We start from the raw sequence: 17,297 nt of genomic DNA, 5'->3' as shown, positions 1-17,297 counted from the left end.
TTTTACTTACTTTTTTTCTGCTTGAATTAATTTTAACATATTCAAATGTATCTGATTTTGCAAACTCAACAAAAATCATTTTTTTCTCATTATTAAAATTTATTTTTTTTATTTTTTCGACATCGTACGAAGAATAAATGAGGTGTTAGTCCGGAGCTGTCGGTGTAAAGTGAAAATATCGGTTATTATTTGTATACATTTAATATAAACCATGAAATTAAGTCGTTTTTTCGACCAACGTCTACGCAGGTTTTCATCAAAGGTGAAACAGCGCCCCCTCAATTGAACGGCTGGTATGTGTGGTCAAATGTGGTATTACAGTTTGTTAGTAGATTCACGCAGCCCCTCACGTGCGTATGTGACGTAACTCAACTGCCAATTAGGGTTTATTGGAAAGTCCTTTCCGTATACATTCATCGTCTACAGTCAAATATTAAGTTAAAGACAGGAAAATACATTTATTTTTAAAGTTTCGCCCGTACGTATATCTTGGTAACAAAAATTGAATCAAGGAAATGTGTAAATTAGCGGCAAAGGCTAATGTTTTCAACCGTTACTGCGTTGAAACATCACGGTTAGCTATGTTTGTAACTGCGTAGTAGCTGTGGTCGCTTAATGCAAGTCAGAGGAGACAGGAGTAAAGTGGTAAATAAGGTAAGTCAGATAACTCTTTTTACTTATCTACGAACTATTTATATCTCACATAACTAAACCTAAACATGTCTGAGTGCCTCCTTGTGTTATTTACTAAAACTCCTCCTGAAGCGGATGTTAACGTTTTATAGCTTTTCACGCTGCAGTGACGCTGTCTTGTTGCTCTCTCAAACACTGTTTTCATTAAGTTTAGCTTCTATTTGTAAACATGCTAATTCCCCATGATTGTACTGACCTACTTTCTCTGTTTGCTTGTGCAGTATGTTCATTTTGACAACGCAAAACAGCTATTTTTAGAGACTTCTGGTATTTACTACTAACTGTACTTTTATATAGTTACACATTTTGCAATGCTGCGTGTTTTCTGCTTGTATAATGGAAAATAGACGTATAATGCATTCATAGTGTAGATATAAACACATGGCTAATTCACTTTTTCCTAGCCAAACTAGGGGTTGGGGCCCCTTGGAGGGTCGTGGATTTCTGATAGAGGGGTCCTAACCCCAAATCAGAAACAATTCAGCCATTATTTTAAAAATATAAACAAAAAAGGGGTTAAATTTGATATAAACCATGCATTGATCTGTTTTCCACATTGCTTTGTTGCTACAAGACCTCCAGGGATGACAGAGCCAGGATGTCTACAGATGGAAACAGCAATATGTGAAAGAGTTCAAGAACCCCTGCCTTATAACACAGCACAGGTGACTAAGATTGATAATCTTGAAGTAATGAGACCTGTTAAGGTGTGGAATGTGTTTAAACAGCTGGTTTTGAATTTCCTTTGAAACTGCATCTCATTACAGGTTGATGGAGGTCTGCTGTGAAGTGGTCCAAGGATGGAGAACCAGCAGTCCAAAGAGAGGGTCAAGGGCTTGTGCAGTCTGATTCAACAGACGAGGTACTGGAGCACACACTGCTTTAAACATCACATCTGGTTTTGATAGAGAGGTGTCCCCACACACACAGACACACGAGAGACAAGAGCTGCTTTTGGAGTAAAAAGGATCAACTTCAGATCAAAATCACAGCCAGAGAGTGAAATTAACTCCTGTCTTTGTGTAGATTTCTCCTTCATGAAGTCAGCCTCCACTTCTTTACGCTCTGCTTAAGTCAATCAGTGTCAAAGCTGCTCTGAGAGGAGCAGAAATGCACCTTTTCAAGCCAATTCTGAGCAAAGCGGCGTGTGTTTATGTGTGGCATACAGCTGGATTTCATCCTGCGGTAACTGTTTGGATTCCTCTGGAGCCGGTGATTAGAAAGGATTAGATCTTAAGAAGGGGAATCAGTTATCCTGTCTGGAAATGTCTTTTTTTACATTGAATAACACTTATCATGCTCGTAGAGCTTATGTGATCTTAAGTCATGCCTTAGCTATGCTGGAGTGCCAGTGTGAGGAAAAGCTTGGAACAAGGACTGACGGCTGTCACTGACTTCTAACTATGATGTTGGCAGATGTTTCCAGTCGGCTGACAGATTGATTAATGACTGCATATTTAAACATCTACAAGCTGTTTGAGCTGGATAGAGCTGCTATGTGCAAAAAAGAACACCTTAAAAAAGTTTGGTCCTCAGTGCTTCTGAGTTATTATACAAACCAGCTTCTGTAGGAGATGAATATTGAGGATGTACTTGAATCTGTTTATACCTGTTGACGTAGGGCTCTCTAACACACACACACATGCAGACTAACATACTATAAATAATTGGGTTTGCTGCTGCCCGGAATAACCTGAGTCAGCGTAATCAATCAGTAGGGAAATGATGCTGCATGGACGGAGTGTGTAACAAGATTGCAGCATGACCATTCCCGGTGTTGCATGTGAGTTATAACATTAGAGTAAGCAGACCTGGTATATTATTGAATCTGTAAGGAGCAAACACACACAGGAGGCCTCATATCTAAAGCACTATGTTTACTGGTAACCTTTTCAGCCGCTCTCTTCTTCATCAGGACGTCACTGATGTTTCTGATAAAGGCAAATGGAAAGGCATTTCATCAGGCGTACAGCTCACATCCCCACGTTGAGTAAACGCAGGCTGCTGTCGTTAAGTTAATTTCACAAACTGTTCCTTTAAGATGCTCTTTCTGCAGTTGCATAACTCTGGTTTCTGTGCAGCAGATATAGGAATCCAGATCTGAAGAGTTGACGGCTTAATAACACACAGATGCTGCGGGTGTAGGAATGCAGAAACAATGGTGTGATGATATGAAGAGAGAGGTTTGTTTACGTTTTGGTCCCATATGTGAGCTGTAGCCATGTTGGGAAAAAGTTCTCCGTTTGTGAACTTGGATCCATGTGTTTGTGGGAATATGTAAGATTTTGATCTTCTCATTCTTAACCGTAATTAAACTCAGACTCCCTGCGGGGCGCCCTTAAATCTCTTTCACAGACTCACACACACTGGGGATCTCACTGCCAGTGACAGGATGCATTCCTACAGAAGACTAATGAATAATCAGTTTTGAAAATAGTACACAGCACAAAGGTCAGGAAGCTCTGGGGGTTTTGGTTTGTACGATTCAGATTGGCTTGGGTTCACGTCTGTGTGTGTTGTCTTCCTTTATTTACCTGGGTTTGGGACCTCTACTTGAGATTTTTCAGTGTCATATGCCACAGGAATGCGGGGCAGGCTGACGGGTTGGGCAAGTTTTGGGTGGTAAAAAGATGCTCTTGTGTATCGCTTTGCTCAGACTTGAGGTTCTGATTTTCTGTTACATGGACTGCCTAAATAACACAATCAGCACGCACTTCTGTAAGGTACAACTTTGTTGACCCTTCATTTCTCTTTTTGAGAAGCATTGACCTCCAGGTCCCATTTTTCATCTTGGTACAAATTCATCTTGCATGCTGTTATGCTTGATTTAGGGTCCTCCAGGGGCACAGAGCAAGCCAGGGATAAAACCAGTGTACTTGCAACACAGCAGCTGCAGTATCAGTGTTTAACACTTTTAATTAAGCTTTTTTAATTACCATTAGCATGCTTCATTTATCAGCTCCAGAGATCACAGGGCCATTTCCTGTTACTCTCTGCTAATGGGGAAACATGTCCTGGTCCAGGTGCCTTATCTCCATCAGGTAGGGGTTGTCTCTGGGTCCCTTCATTCATCATTTTGGGTCGCTTTAAAAGGTACTCAGCTCAACTCAAACTTTATTTATAGAGAACATTTAAAACAGCCAAAGTTGACAAAGTGCTGTACAGATTAAAAACAGCACAGATAACGATAAAGACAATATGTTGTATGAAATTCTAAACATAGTCAAAATCTAGTGAATAATTATCCAAACAAGAAGTTTTTTAAATATTGAAACTGTACATGTGATGTCTTTGTTTTTTTATTTTTAAGAAATTTGTAAAAATAAAAAAAAATAATTTTAAAAGATTGCAAAAGTTTAAAACAAAAAATTGCAAAAAAAAAAAATCCAAAAGTTAGAAAAGACTTAAAATTTAGAACATTATAAAATACTAAGTTACATATAACATAAGACCAGAGCAGACAAAAATGAAATAAAATAGAATAAAATTAATTAAAATAAATAAAATAGAATAAAATTAATTAAAATAAATAAATTAGAATAAAATTAATTAAAATGATAAAAACAGAATAAAAATAATAAAAATTAATAAAATACAATACAATTTATATAATTAATAAAACAGAATAAAATTAAATAAGATTGATTAAAAATTATGCTAGACGTCCAGCCAACTTTGATTAAAAGCCAGGGTAAAAAAGTGAGTCTTAAGAAAAGTTTTAAAAACCTCAGTTGACTCTGCAGAGTGGATGTCTAAAGGCAAGTTGTTTCACAGCCGGGGGGGCATCTGATACAAAAGCTCTGCCCCTTATTTTTACGTCTGGGTTGACCAGAAGCAGCTGATTGGTTGACCTCAGAAGAAGTTCAGTCAGGCCGTTAAGAGCTTTAATAACAAACAATAACACTTTAAATCCTTTTCTAAAAGCAGCTGGGAGCCAGTGCAGCCCAAAAAGGTAGCCAAAAATGAAGGGGTTAATTTGTGCTATTTCTAAAGTCTAATTTTTTTGTCTTTATTTTTCATTTAATCAGCCATTAGGGGGAGCTAGTAATATATTCAGTTTTATCTTGGTCCACAGTTGTGTGCACATTAATGAGCATGGTAGTCACTGTATAACGGTGTGCGTGTGTGTTATAAAGTAACCGCTTTATGAAATATTTTCTTGCACACACTGACAGTTTGCTGTTTACTCCGCTTTATTTCTGTGTCTCAGCATACATGACTCATTGATGTCAAAGTGTGGAAACATCAGAACTGCCTAAAACGCAGATTATCGTCTAATACCCACCATCAGCGAGTGTGAGGGCGAGTGAAAGAGAGCCATGTGAGAGGCTTTTACTGGTTTTAGTGACACAATTCTGGGAAGAGACACACAATAGCTCCACACAGAGGAGTGGATGGCAGGAAATTGGCTGTTTTTGAGTGTGTGGTGAGACGGAGAGAGCGAGCGTGGCAGGTGCTGAAGTGGCATCAGAAGAATTAGGCGTCTTTTTACAGGATTTGACGTCTGGATGTGCTGCAGTGGAGCCAGTTTAAGGGTAGTATATTTGATGAATGGATTATAAAGACACAGCATTGTATCCTGCTGGATGTAGATGTTAGGAGATGGGTGCATGTGGATTAAATGGGAAAAACATGTTCAGTGACGGCACAGAATAACCACTAACACTTGTAGCTTAAGCAAAGAAAAGCAAACTTTTATGTTTTTTTAAACTGGGTTCTGACGCTGTAATCTACTGGTGTGGTTGATTTAGGTTCCAGGTCTGTGTCTGCAGCCTGCAGGACACAAACACAGCTCTGCTTGAACCGCTGAGGAGACTCAAAGTGCCTCCATGTTGCTGCACATCCACGTTGGCTGCAACACAAAGACATTCTCTCCCAGGAGCGTTCTGATACAAAACCTTTTAACACCTATTGGAATGGTGCACAAAGCCCTGTATTTATGTGTGTGTGTGTGTGTGTGTTTTGGTGCTGACTTTGGACAGGCCAACAAAGGCAGTGAGTGTCAGGGACACAGGAGGGAGATAAAGTCCGGCTTTTCTTTATTAAATCAAAAATTTTCTGCCTCCAGTGCAGCCAGACAGTTTCTCCTTTTGGCTGCTTAAAAGAAGGAAATCAGGATCTGTGCAACACATTTCCTTTCACCTCTAACTGATGCTGTCAGGGCAGAAAAACAGAAGACAGAGGCCAAAATACATTTATGGTAATTCAGAGGAATGTTTATAGTCATGAAATGAACTTTCTTCCAGGATCTGAGTCCAGTTTTTCTCCATAAACTCTTTCCCACATTCAGTTTTTGGCCGACAAAGGCAGCATGAGTGTGTGCATGCAACATCTCACCTGGGACCGTCTGCCTTCGGCTATTTTAGGTTCTTCATTCCCTTATAAACCACAGGTTTCCATCATAATAGACTGCAGAGTGAAACAAAGAGAAACAGGAAGTTGTCATCACATGAACATGAGGAATTACTGGAGGGAAAGGTCACAGAGGGACATGTAGCATTATTAACCAGATTTATTTGTGTGTGTGTGTGTGTGTGTGTGTGTGTGGAGGCGAGTGGAAGACTTAAGATACCTTTTTCATTGCGCACCTGATGTGCAGACCATCATTTTCTGATCTCATCACATAACAGCTTTTTCTCTCACTGTTCTGGAGATCATTTTCTTTTTTTTTAAAATAACCTTCATCATCATCTTAAACCTTTAATTCGTGAAGTGTGGGGGGTGTTGTTAACTTATCTTTTCATTAAGTGTACAGTTCTCTAATCCCCCCTTGCAGTAATGTGACCGTAACAAATGCAGATATTCCCGTCAGTACGTTGGTTTAACGTCACTTCAACCTTTGTTTCCATGAGAACGATGGGTTAGATCAGGGGTCTGCAACCTTTATTTTCAAAGGAGCCATTTTGCCTCAGCTCAATCTACTTCTATTATCTTCACAATAAAGACTATAGATTGTATAAAATTCTAAACATAGTTAAGATCTAGTGAATAATTATCTAAATGAGAAGTTTTACAAAATATTGAAACTTGACATGTGATAGCTTCATTTTTTTTTTAACAAATTTGCAAACATTTTGAAAAATTTTGCAATTTAAAAAAATGGAAAAATAAATTGCAAAAATTTAGAAAAGAATTGAAATTTCAAAAAAATTTGAAAAATAACATTATTTTTTTCAAAATTAAAAAATTGCAACATTAAAAAATGTTTTAAAAAATCTCCAAATTTAGAAAAATTGAACTAATTTCTAAAACATTTGAAATTTTAAAACTTAGCAAAATTTCAAACAATTTAAAAATTTCAAAAAAATAGCAAATAACATCAAATAAAAGAAAATTAAGAAAAGACAATAGAAAATGAAATTGAAATTTAAGAAATGTGCAAAAATGTTGTCTGAATTTGATGACATAATATCGCCTAACTCATCATTCTTTGTTGTCTCGTAGAGTCTTGCTAAAAATCAAGCATGTGTATAAATTTGGCAGTTCATCCAAACAGAATTAAAATCAGTATTTTCTTCCAGATTAGTCTTTTTGTAGATGTAGTTATCTTCCCAGGGCTGTAAAACTTGAGGTTAGCCACAGGTGCATGGAAAGTTGGTGGGCTGTTGATGTTGTAGGAGGTGAAGTAGAGCAGTGGCAGGCTTTATTGACAGATGGGATGAAGATTAAGTTCAACAAATATTAACGCAGGATTTTATTTAGTGTCAATGCTTTTAATCACCAAGACCCTCTCTAAGAAGAATAAAAATTCTTTATTTCAATAATATTTTTTTAGAGCTACAAGGAGCCACTGCAAAGGAGTCAAAGAGCTGCAGGTTGCAGACCCTTGATTTCAATGATTGTGTTTTTCAAGGCGTTGTTCCTGTTTCCCAGTTGAAGAAGTAGAACGTTCTCATGAGTTGAGGGAAGTTGTAGAGGGGGTGGATGGTTTCACTTTGACTCCAGCTAAAGGAGTTTGGTGGTTTGTGCTACTTTAAATCTGACTTTTTCCATATCTAAGATCCTGACAACGTCCAAACAGTACCATGACGCTTAGTTATTTGGTTTGACTCGCTGCTCTTTTTGTTGAGATTACAGTCAGAGAAGCTCTCAGGCCAGCATCTTACCATGGATGATGGACTTTTATGAGGTTCCTCCTTTCATCTCGGACCTCCTTTTATTGTTCTTTTCTGAATGACTCCTTCATCAGAGGAGTTTGGTTTCAGGAATGTTTCTCTTATTCCCTGCACCCCTTCCCGGTTAAAGACAGACGAGCTCTGCTGTAAATCTGTGCGATAAAGCTTTGAACGTAGAGCAGCAGGTAAAGCTTTTTAAATTCTCCAAACATGACTCTGAGGAGGAACCAGCGTCTGAATCCACGTTGCTATCGAGCTTCTGCCGCTTTAAGGGTCGTTTAGTGTTTACAGAGTCCAACCTGCGGCCTCTGTCTCAACCTCTGTCATGACTCTACATCCTGTTGAGGTGTCCTGGATTTTTCACCAACTGCAGGTTGATAAATGAGACCACAACAATCTGATTCTGGTGTATTTGTTTTCTGGGTGTTTTTAACTTAATGTCAGCATGACCGGCGCTGCTCCCTGGGCTCCTTTAACAGTAAATGATGGGTAACAGATTAGGATCTCTCACATGGATTAAAGGGGAAATGTTTTGATTCCACTTTACGATGAACTTGGGAGGGAGAAACCCAGAAAGGGGGAGGTCAGCATTCTTCTTGTTCCTGTGAGATTCAGGATCACTCTAACCAGAACGGAAGCATCAGGGCACCCCAGTCCAAACATGTCCCAGAGCGCTCCACAAGAGGTTAATTCAGTGCTCAGAGTCAGGATGCTTCAAATCAAGCATGTTCTGCATTTCTTCACATCTGTAAATAGGAAAATTAACCTCAAACTGTATTTAGCGTTTATTTTCTGGTGAAAGAAAAGGAAAAGCATCTGGACCCAGTGCTTCCTGGTTTCTTTGGCAGGTTAGTGAAACAGTCTGAAGCTGCACAGTAGGTTTCAGTTATCTGCTGTTTATTGTTCTGATTCAAAAATGTGAATCACTTTTATTTATGTGACATAAAACCCTTCTGCGCTGTAAACACCAGAAAACCTCAAAGCAAACAGAACGTCCCTTTCTTCCTGCGCTGGAATGGAAATTGAACTTGTGTCGGTTTTTGCAGCTTGGATGCATCAGCTAGCCGCAGTACGTAGCTGCTAGGGCTCAGTGCAACGTTACCGTAATGGATCTAATGCATGTGCACGCAGTTTTCTGATAACTGAGGTTTTCTGGATGAATGAGCTGCACATTCTGTTCCCAAACAGAGTTCTCATGTTGTTATGAGAAAAAGGAGTTGTAACAACGTGCTGAACATGAAGCCACAGCAGAAAAAACATCCTCCCCTTTGTGCTTCTCCCTCTGTCTCCTCATGCACGACGTGGTAAACATCCTCCTCTGCCTCCGTTCTTCAGGAATGTCCTCCAGCTTCGATCTTCTAGATGAGAGAGTGTGTTTGATGACGTCAGAGCTCTCATCTCTCCTTTTGTGTTAACATTCCTGCTCTACCACACACTTCCACTACACGTTGACACCGTGTTGTGTTTCAGCATGTCATGTGTGAACAGTTGCGCAGCGGTACACAGGATTATGTCCTATTCAAGCACTTTCTCCAATCACTGACCAGCGGACGTTTCATTGACGGATGGATACATCACCAGACGGGGTCATTAGGCAGGGTGAGAGGTTAATGTGCTGGCGGTACCTTCAGAGCATAAAAAGGCGATTTCTGTCACACATGAGACTTATTGGGACACAAGCTGAGGTTGGTGGATCAATAGAAGTCTGGATCATTCCTTCGCTGGCTGTTTGTCACTGCCAGCTATGAAGATGCACACAAGGAGACACCTAAAAGGATTAAGCCAACAGATAATTTTAACCATTACTCTATTATATTTCGCCCACACGCAGCACAGCAGCTAATAACAGCTCCATGCATTAAACATGTGATCCCTCTATGAGCAGAAATGATGAATGATCTGCGAATCGTACGCTGATCTGTATTCAGGTCAGTGTAAGATTCCAGCTCGGTGATGGCAGTGTGTTATCGATCCGCTTTAGGTTACAGATCTCTTCGAGCAGATGCCACGTCCCATTTCGACTTCATTCTCACTGTGTCCTTGAGAAAGGGTGCGATCGGTTGTGGTATAAATCATTTAAATGTGGCAGTTTGGAGAATGAGCGGCTGAATAAACTCCACAGATATCCTCATTCTGATGCTGTCTCACCACGTCTCTCAGATCAAATTTCTCAGACCTGAGGCAGAGAAGTCTCTGTGGTCTTATTTCAGACCAACAAGGCTGATTGTTTGGAACAGTTCTGCGTGCTGGTTCACATTTTTCTGTGACATACGAGAACCGCAGCGTGTGTTTGTTTGTGCAGACCGTTGCCTCACTTCCTCTTTTGTCATCTCTGGCTCACATTTGTCCTCAACGACTAATCTTTGTGATCAGCTTAGCTCTGGTGTTAGTTCAGATGCAAATTTTGGTGCCAGGTAAAGCCCCCCGAAGCTTTACAAGGAAATATCTGACTTAACTTAAAAGTCAGAACTGGAAGCTTTAAAATGACTCAGGCGCTGAGTTAAGCTTTCCAGGAATTATGGAGGCACTTTCTTGTTAATTTCTTCATAAATGTCTTCACAGTTTTGGTGTTGTTGCAACAAAATGAGCGTGAAGTAGTGTAAACCACATGAAAGCACGGGGAGCGTGGAGGCCGTGCAGCTGTGGCAGAAACAGAGATAAGCGGAGGGTCAGGGGGACAGGAAGGCGGGAGGTGGATCATATGTGAGGAGGAGAGTAGAGGAAATAGAAAGGAGGGAGTGGATAAACACAGATAAATGGGGGATATGTCAATATTTAGAAAACGTTCAGGGTTAGGATAATATCATTTTCCTGCATACATGCTCTTTTTTCTATTTTTGATGTATGGAAGAAGTTTTACATTCTGCTCCGGACATACCACAGCTTGAAGCATTGAAATGTCTCCCATTAACATCTCTAAATTCACTGGACTCCCCTCTGTTAAAGAGAAATCCCACTGGACGTAATGTGTTACATTTTATTGACCAACCTAAACCCTTGGGCCTCCATAAGTGGCCTCAGTTTCACCAATTAACTCCAGCTTCTGTCACGTAATCCTTTTTATAGAAATGTCAATGCGACATCAACATGATTCAGCCTCTAAATCTGGTTCATTTGGCAGAATCTGAAAGCCTTTGGCCGACTTCCTTGTTTTGGTGGATTAAACAGTTCCAGCTGCAGCCTCATCTTGCTTCCGTGCAGAAATTTGATGAAGTTGTGGGTTATCTTTTTGTAACAGGGTCCCAAAGGAGTCGTCGACCTTCACTTTATTGATCCTTAGTGAGCTACTGCTGGAAACCCTTCTCCTCTTTCGGCTAGCATTACACCAGGGCAACTTCTGTCATGCCATGGTTTCCCCCTTACTCATGCGTGTTTATGATTCTTCAAAAGTTAAACGTAACGCCACTGAGTATTACATAAAAATCACTTTATTTTATCTCCTTAAATTGAACATTTAATTCTTGGACATTTTCTTCTTTTTAACGTAAAACATAAAAATAAATAATATGTTGCGAGTAACATAAATAAACAGGAAATAAGAATAATCAACCTGCCTTTGTTAGATATAACTCTTGTAACATTTACCAGCAACAAAATGCTTAGATAATATTCAGACACAGTATAGCTTTTTTTTTTCGTCAGTCATCTAAGGTTTGTTCACAAACACAGGAGGGAAAGATACAATTTGTAACTTCTGTCCAAGAGAGCAGAAAGGTGACTCCTGTATGAGCAGGAGGAGGGTTAGTGATCAGCTGATCCATAATATGTGCGAGTGGATTCACAGCGCCCATCAGCATGACAGGCCCTACAAACTGATGAGGATGAAGTTTAGAGTAAATGTGAACCACACAGTGACATGAAGCGCTTCTGCCTGTGCTTACTTTATGTACAGATAAAAATTTGTGATGCAGTGCTGAGATATTTACGTTGTGAGATGTGCATCATTTCTAGGGATGGGTACCTTTCACACTTGAAACGATGCAATACTGATTTCCTGGTACCTGGCAATCAGTATCGATACTCAACGGTACCAATTTTTGATACTTTAGTGCATTTATGTTGTAAAAAATATTAATTTGTTTTGAAAAAAATCTAAAAGTTTTCAATCTAACATATTGATTCTTCATTATATAGCTATAAGAAAACATAATTCTGAAGGGTAGCTTCTGTTTTGGCATACTGGTGCACCAGGATCATTAACATGAAGCGGTAAGCATCTTTTTTGATTTGGTGCGGCTGTGTCACAGGTCATTGTCTCCCTGGGGAAACTTGCTGTAGCTCACACGTACCATTTTATTGACAGGCTTAGCTCAGTACTTCCAAGTTGGAAATAAATGTATTGGTTGGGAATCCCTGCTATAGGACGTCACCTTGACAACTTTCAGTCCTGCTGCTTCTCTAAGTTGACCATGAGGTCTAATGACGCGCTCCTGTTTCCTGGGAGGACGAGCAGAGCGTGGGAATACTGAGCTGCTCACATTTTCAGGCATGTCATGATGTCCTGATGTCAGGGAGTTAATCTGTGAAAAATTCCCAGCCCTCTGTGGTTCTTGTCAAATTTTTGGGGATGAAGATATAATTTCCTTTAAAACATAAAAAAAACAAACTGGCAAATGCGTGAGTTTTTTCTGGAAGCCTTCTCGAACAGAACATTCCCGTCGCTTGTGACGAATATATTTAATTAGTGCCATCCATGTTTTTTAAAGGGCTCAGATTTCTCTTGTGTAGTGTTTTGATCAGCCAACTAATAACTCTTAGCTCTTGGTGCAGTCTGAGGAGGGGAGACCACATGGAATCAATAGCACCCCATCCACAGCCACAGTGTCAACAACAGGAAGACCACAGGAGCATCTGTGCAGCAGCAGCAGCAGCGTCCTCTGAGGAAATAAAACGTTTCTGTCTGCACATTATAAATCTTGGAGTTTACAGCCAACGCTGATGTGAGGATCATCAGCAGGTCCTGACACGGCTCACTGTTGGCTCACACTCAGAGCTAACACGCTTCCACAAACACACACCCATTTACACAAACTGTACACACAGCGGGGAACACACCCCGTCGTGTTGCACTGTTTTCTTGATTTGTTTTAGTTACCCCTTTGGCCTCGCACTGACTGTCACATGAATTCCTAGTTTATGGATGAAGAGTAGAGTATGTGTGTGTGTGTGTGTGTGTGTGTGTGTGTGTGTGTGTGTGTGTGTGTGAGAAAGAGGAAGCCAGGGGCAAATTTCTCAAAGCTCAGGGTTTGTTTCCTCAAAGGAATTACAAATCCATGAGTCAGCGTCACCAAGAGCGAATCTTTGATGTTGTAATAATTCCGGTTGTAGCAAACCTTCTCTGAATGGGCTGTCGATGCTTGCAGACCTTGTTCTCACGAGTAGGAAGAAAAAAAATGTAATGCTATGATGCTAATGCTAATTCAGACAAAGGTTGAGCTGCTGATAAAGTAAGTGGGTAATTTCTCGTCACTATTTCCATAAACCTTGGAAGTCTAAAATGTCAACAACACTGTTACGCTCTGTCCGAGGTGTGTGACATTTGAGCAGCCGTTACAGAAGCTGTATTTGTCTGTGATAAACCAACATGAAGTGCTCGGAGTGCTTTGTCCAAATTGACTGATCAGAAAACAAAGAGCGTTTGACATTCTCCCCGCTGATGGGAATAAACACTCAAACAAACCTGTTGAGAAGAAGAAGTGCGGCTCTCAAACCGCCGCAGCGAGGAAGGGAAGGGAGGGGAAGGGGTAGTTACAACAGCGTTAGAGTGAAACTGGACGTGTTCAGACCTGAAAACGAAGAAGAGGAGGAGGAGGATGGAGAGGATTTCTCACAGCTCTGCATCAGTGATAATATCACGCTGACTTTCAGGAATTCATGTGGCATGAGTCGAATTCCTCGGTGATTACTGTCACTTTGTTTTCTGTCTTTTTGATGCTTGCTTGTGCTGCACTTTCCAAACAAAAAGTATTTTGAGCTGTCGTAAAAGTAGCTCTGTAGTAGAAGAGCTCACATGCTAATCTGGCCTTCTTGTCTCGTCAGCATTTTCCACAATTTGCGCCCTCATTTTGAAAATCCTAAAACCAGCTCCTACTGTGAAGTAATTACAGTCAGGTTAATGAAGAGTTACAGGAAATGCCTCTTGACTCATTTATTTCATGTCTAGACCGCTGACTTCTCACCCCATCCACTCTCGTACCCAAACACAGTTTCTTGTGATACCCACTCAAAGCCTTCTGGGTATTATTCCCCTTCACAACACGGCTTATTTCTGCTCTTTCCTCTCTGAGCAGATGTATCCTGAAGGGACACACAGGCCTGCTTCAGATAGCAACGAACCACAGCGCTGTCACTCAGAGCTCCTATTATCAGACTCAGTGCGTGGCTGACGTGGTTGGCATGACTTGTGTCATATACACGGTTTAGTATTGTTTGCATTTAAGCTTATAGAGCTGCCAGGAACATGTCAGAGTAATCTGTTATTATGGCATGAAGACAAACACATGATACACAGCTCTGTAGTCTAAACAGGCTCTGGGTTCTGTCCTCTGAGCTCTACATTAAAGCTCCTATAAGGGGTTTTAGCTGGAGTGGAGTCAGTTTACATCATCAGGATGATAATTATCTGTTTCCATTACGTTATGCAAGTATCTCTCAGTGCTTTCAGGTAGGTGTTTGTTTTAAAAGTGGAATTTCTTCCACACAGTCAGTCAGAAAGTAGAAGATTTTTTTCAGACACATGTTTTTAATTAGCGTCCTCTAACCCTGCTCTTACAGCTGGGTGGTACGGAGAAAGTAGAAAGTGTGTGTTGCTATATTTAACCATACTGTGTGTCCAGAGACTGTGTCAGTGCAGTGAGTAATAGTGGACATTTAAGAGTTAGGCAATCTGTTTTTCCTCTTTACTCTCTCATTAAAAGGGAAATCCCTCCAAAGCTCCACTTTCTCAACGTCTTTCCCCTCCGCTTCACGATCATCCTCTCGGACGCAGGCGGTGTTTCTCCACGCAAATGAGGCGTGAGATTTGAATTGATGATAGATCGAGGGGAGCGCGTGGAAAAAAACAGGAGAAGAAGAGGGACTTCTGGGTCTACAAGACATCCGGTGTCTGATTCATGTGTGGATGTCTCAACAGTCGGTGGTAGGGTGGTGTCGGATGATGTCATCAAGTCATTATTTAAGTGACTTCAGAAAATTTTGACATTATTTTACAGTTTCACATCATTTAGCAGACGCTTTTGTCGAAAGCAGCACACAACGTTGAGCAGTTAGGGTTCCTTCGGTTACAAACCCAAGTCTCAGTGGACTAAGCTACTGCCAATGGCTAATGCCAGTTTTGCTAGACGTACGTTATTAACAAAATGTTCTCGTATGAGAAATGAAGACCAAACCGAGCCGTTTTGGTTGGGTATTCCCTGTGGTGCAAACATTCTTCAAAATTGGGCCTAATGGTGATCTATTTTTAAAAAGGCAAAGCAAAATCAAGCACAGAAAAATCCAAAGCACTCCGTTTGGAACAGCTAACACTGTGCTGGAGTTCAGCTACCATCTCTTCCTGCCTCCTGAGGTCAGTTCACAAAGTTGATCAAAACATCCCCTCTCATCCCACAACCTTTGCACATCCTCCCCTCGAAAGCGCGCTGATAACAGACCAGAGTGTCCTTTAGCGAGTCGCTGATCGCTACCAAAGCCTGGTTTATCCAGAAGCATCAGTGACATCTCTTATATCAGCTTTGAAGGCTTCGGAATCTGTCCAAAGAAGGTAAAAACATCTCAAGCAAAGATTTGTTTCTGTCTTTAAATTAAGGCTACACCGAGGATAAAACTTTGACTTCAGGCTCATTAAAACTCTCACTGACAGGCAGACAGTAAACAGACGTCGAATACCCTTGACACTAAATATTTTGTCTTGATAAATTCAACACTTGAGGAACAACTTGCACTCAGTGCTGTTTTTTTTTAACCCCACATCCTGAAGAACCACAAAATTAAACTCTGAAGCAATTCTCCCAGAGGATCTGCATGAACTGGTTTGATGAAAGCTGCTGTTCTTTCACTGAACCCCACAGTCATGCAATCCCTCATATTCTCAGATTAGGACAATGAAGGCACCAAATCGACCTAGTTGTTGTAATTTCCTGTTAAGGTTTAGGTTTGGCAATGAGCTGTGCTCAGCCCGCCTGCGGCTGGTGGTAACAACAACGCCGCCACACAGTGTGAACCGAGCCTCGCCTCCTTCCTCCTGCCTGGTTTCCAACCTGGAGCTCATTCTGGAGGTTTTCCTCCTCGGCACAGTAATCTGCGTGCTCTCCAACACAAACTCAACACACATGGCAGCGGCTTCCTTCCTCTGACCCAATGAAAACACAAGAAGATGCAAGATTATCCAATTAGAAGGACAGGGTTAATTAATCAACAAATCAATAACGCAGAATAAACTCAGTTAGGGCTGATGTGTTCCTGATGTCTGGTGTGTAATCGTTTATTGGTGGAGCATTAATTGACAGGGGGAGGATATGCTATGAATTATGGGTAATTATAGGGAATAATTTGATTCTTGTTGAACTGTAACCATAACGTGTGCTGGTTTCAGCGGTGCAAGCTCAAAACTTTGGTCAAATTTATGCGTCTTTCTTCCTAAAACTTTCCCACCAGAAATCATCTGTGTCGTCCATCACGACACAGCTGTGGGAAGCAGATCTGAATTGTTCTGAGTTATAAACAAACACTCAACACTTCTAAATAAAACAGAGAAAGATCGATAAAACATTTGACTGAAAAATCAACCTGATTCCAGAGAACAGTATCCGTCACCGTGTAGCATAATATTTACCAACGAGGGAAACCCGCAGCTCTCGCAGCTCACCGCCATCAATCAGCGATGAGAAAAACCACGAGGGCTGGGTAAATTATCTTCATCGCGGCTGCTTTTGTTGATGTTTTTGACCAGAGGAAAGACCCGTGACTCAGCTCAGAAACATGCAACGACAGGAAGTGTGTGTTGCATAACTTCATCATACAGTCAAATGAGACACAGATGATTTTTTAAAGAGTTTAAAACCCAAACATTTGCATGATGTCAGTCATTTTAACACACTGCAGTGCAGCGGTTATACGCTAGGTGCTAACAGTGACACTCTGATGAATATGCACGATGCACTTTAACACACAGCGTGCTGACAGACTGAGAGGAAGTCATTTGCATGTGTGTGGGCTTTTTAAAACGTCAGTTTCTGAACCTGAAGTATGAGCGAGTCAGATTGTGTGTAGATTAAATGTTGCTAAGTTCAACAACCCTTTAAATACATTTTTGAGGGCACTTCTAGTCGTCTTTAGCCCTGGTGTTTCCACTGAAATCGAGCAAGGTGCAAACTGTGAAATCAGATAAGCGCGAATTAGCATCTTTGCAACAACGTGAAAGCTTTTCCACAAAACTCCTGAGCGTGATTTCATCTACAGATACATGGTTTTAAACCAATGCGGTGACTTCCA

This window comes from Halichoeres trimaculatus, unplaced genomic scaffold (genome assembly GCF_033239565.1).
Source record: "Halichoeres trimaculatus isolate MK-OKI-2021-1 unplaced genomic scaffold, fHalTri1.1 fHalTri1_scaffold_24, whole genome shotgun sequence".
NCBI lineage: Eukaryota > Metazoa > Chordata > Actinopteri > Labriformes > Labridae > Halichoeres > Halichoeres trimaculatus.
This window is presented reverse-complemented; position numbering follows the sequence as displayed.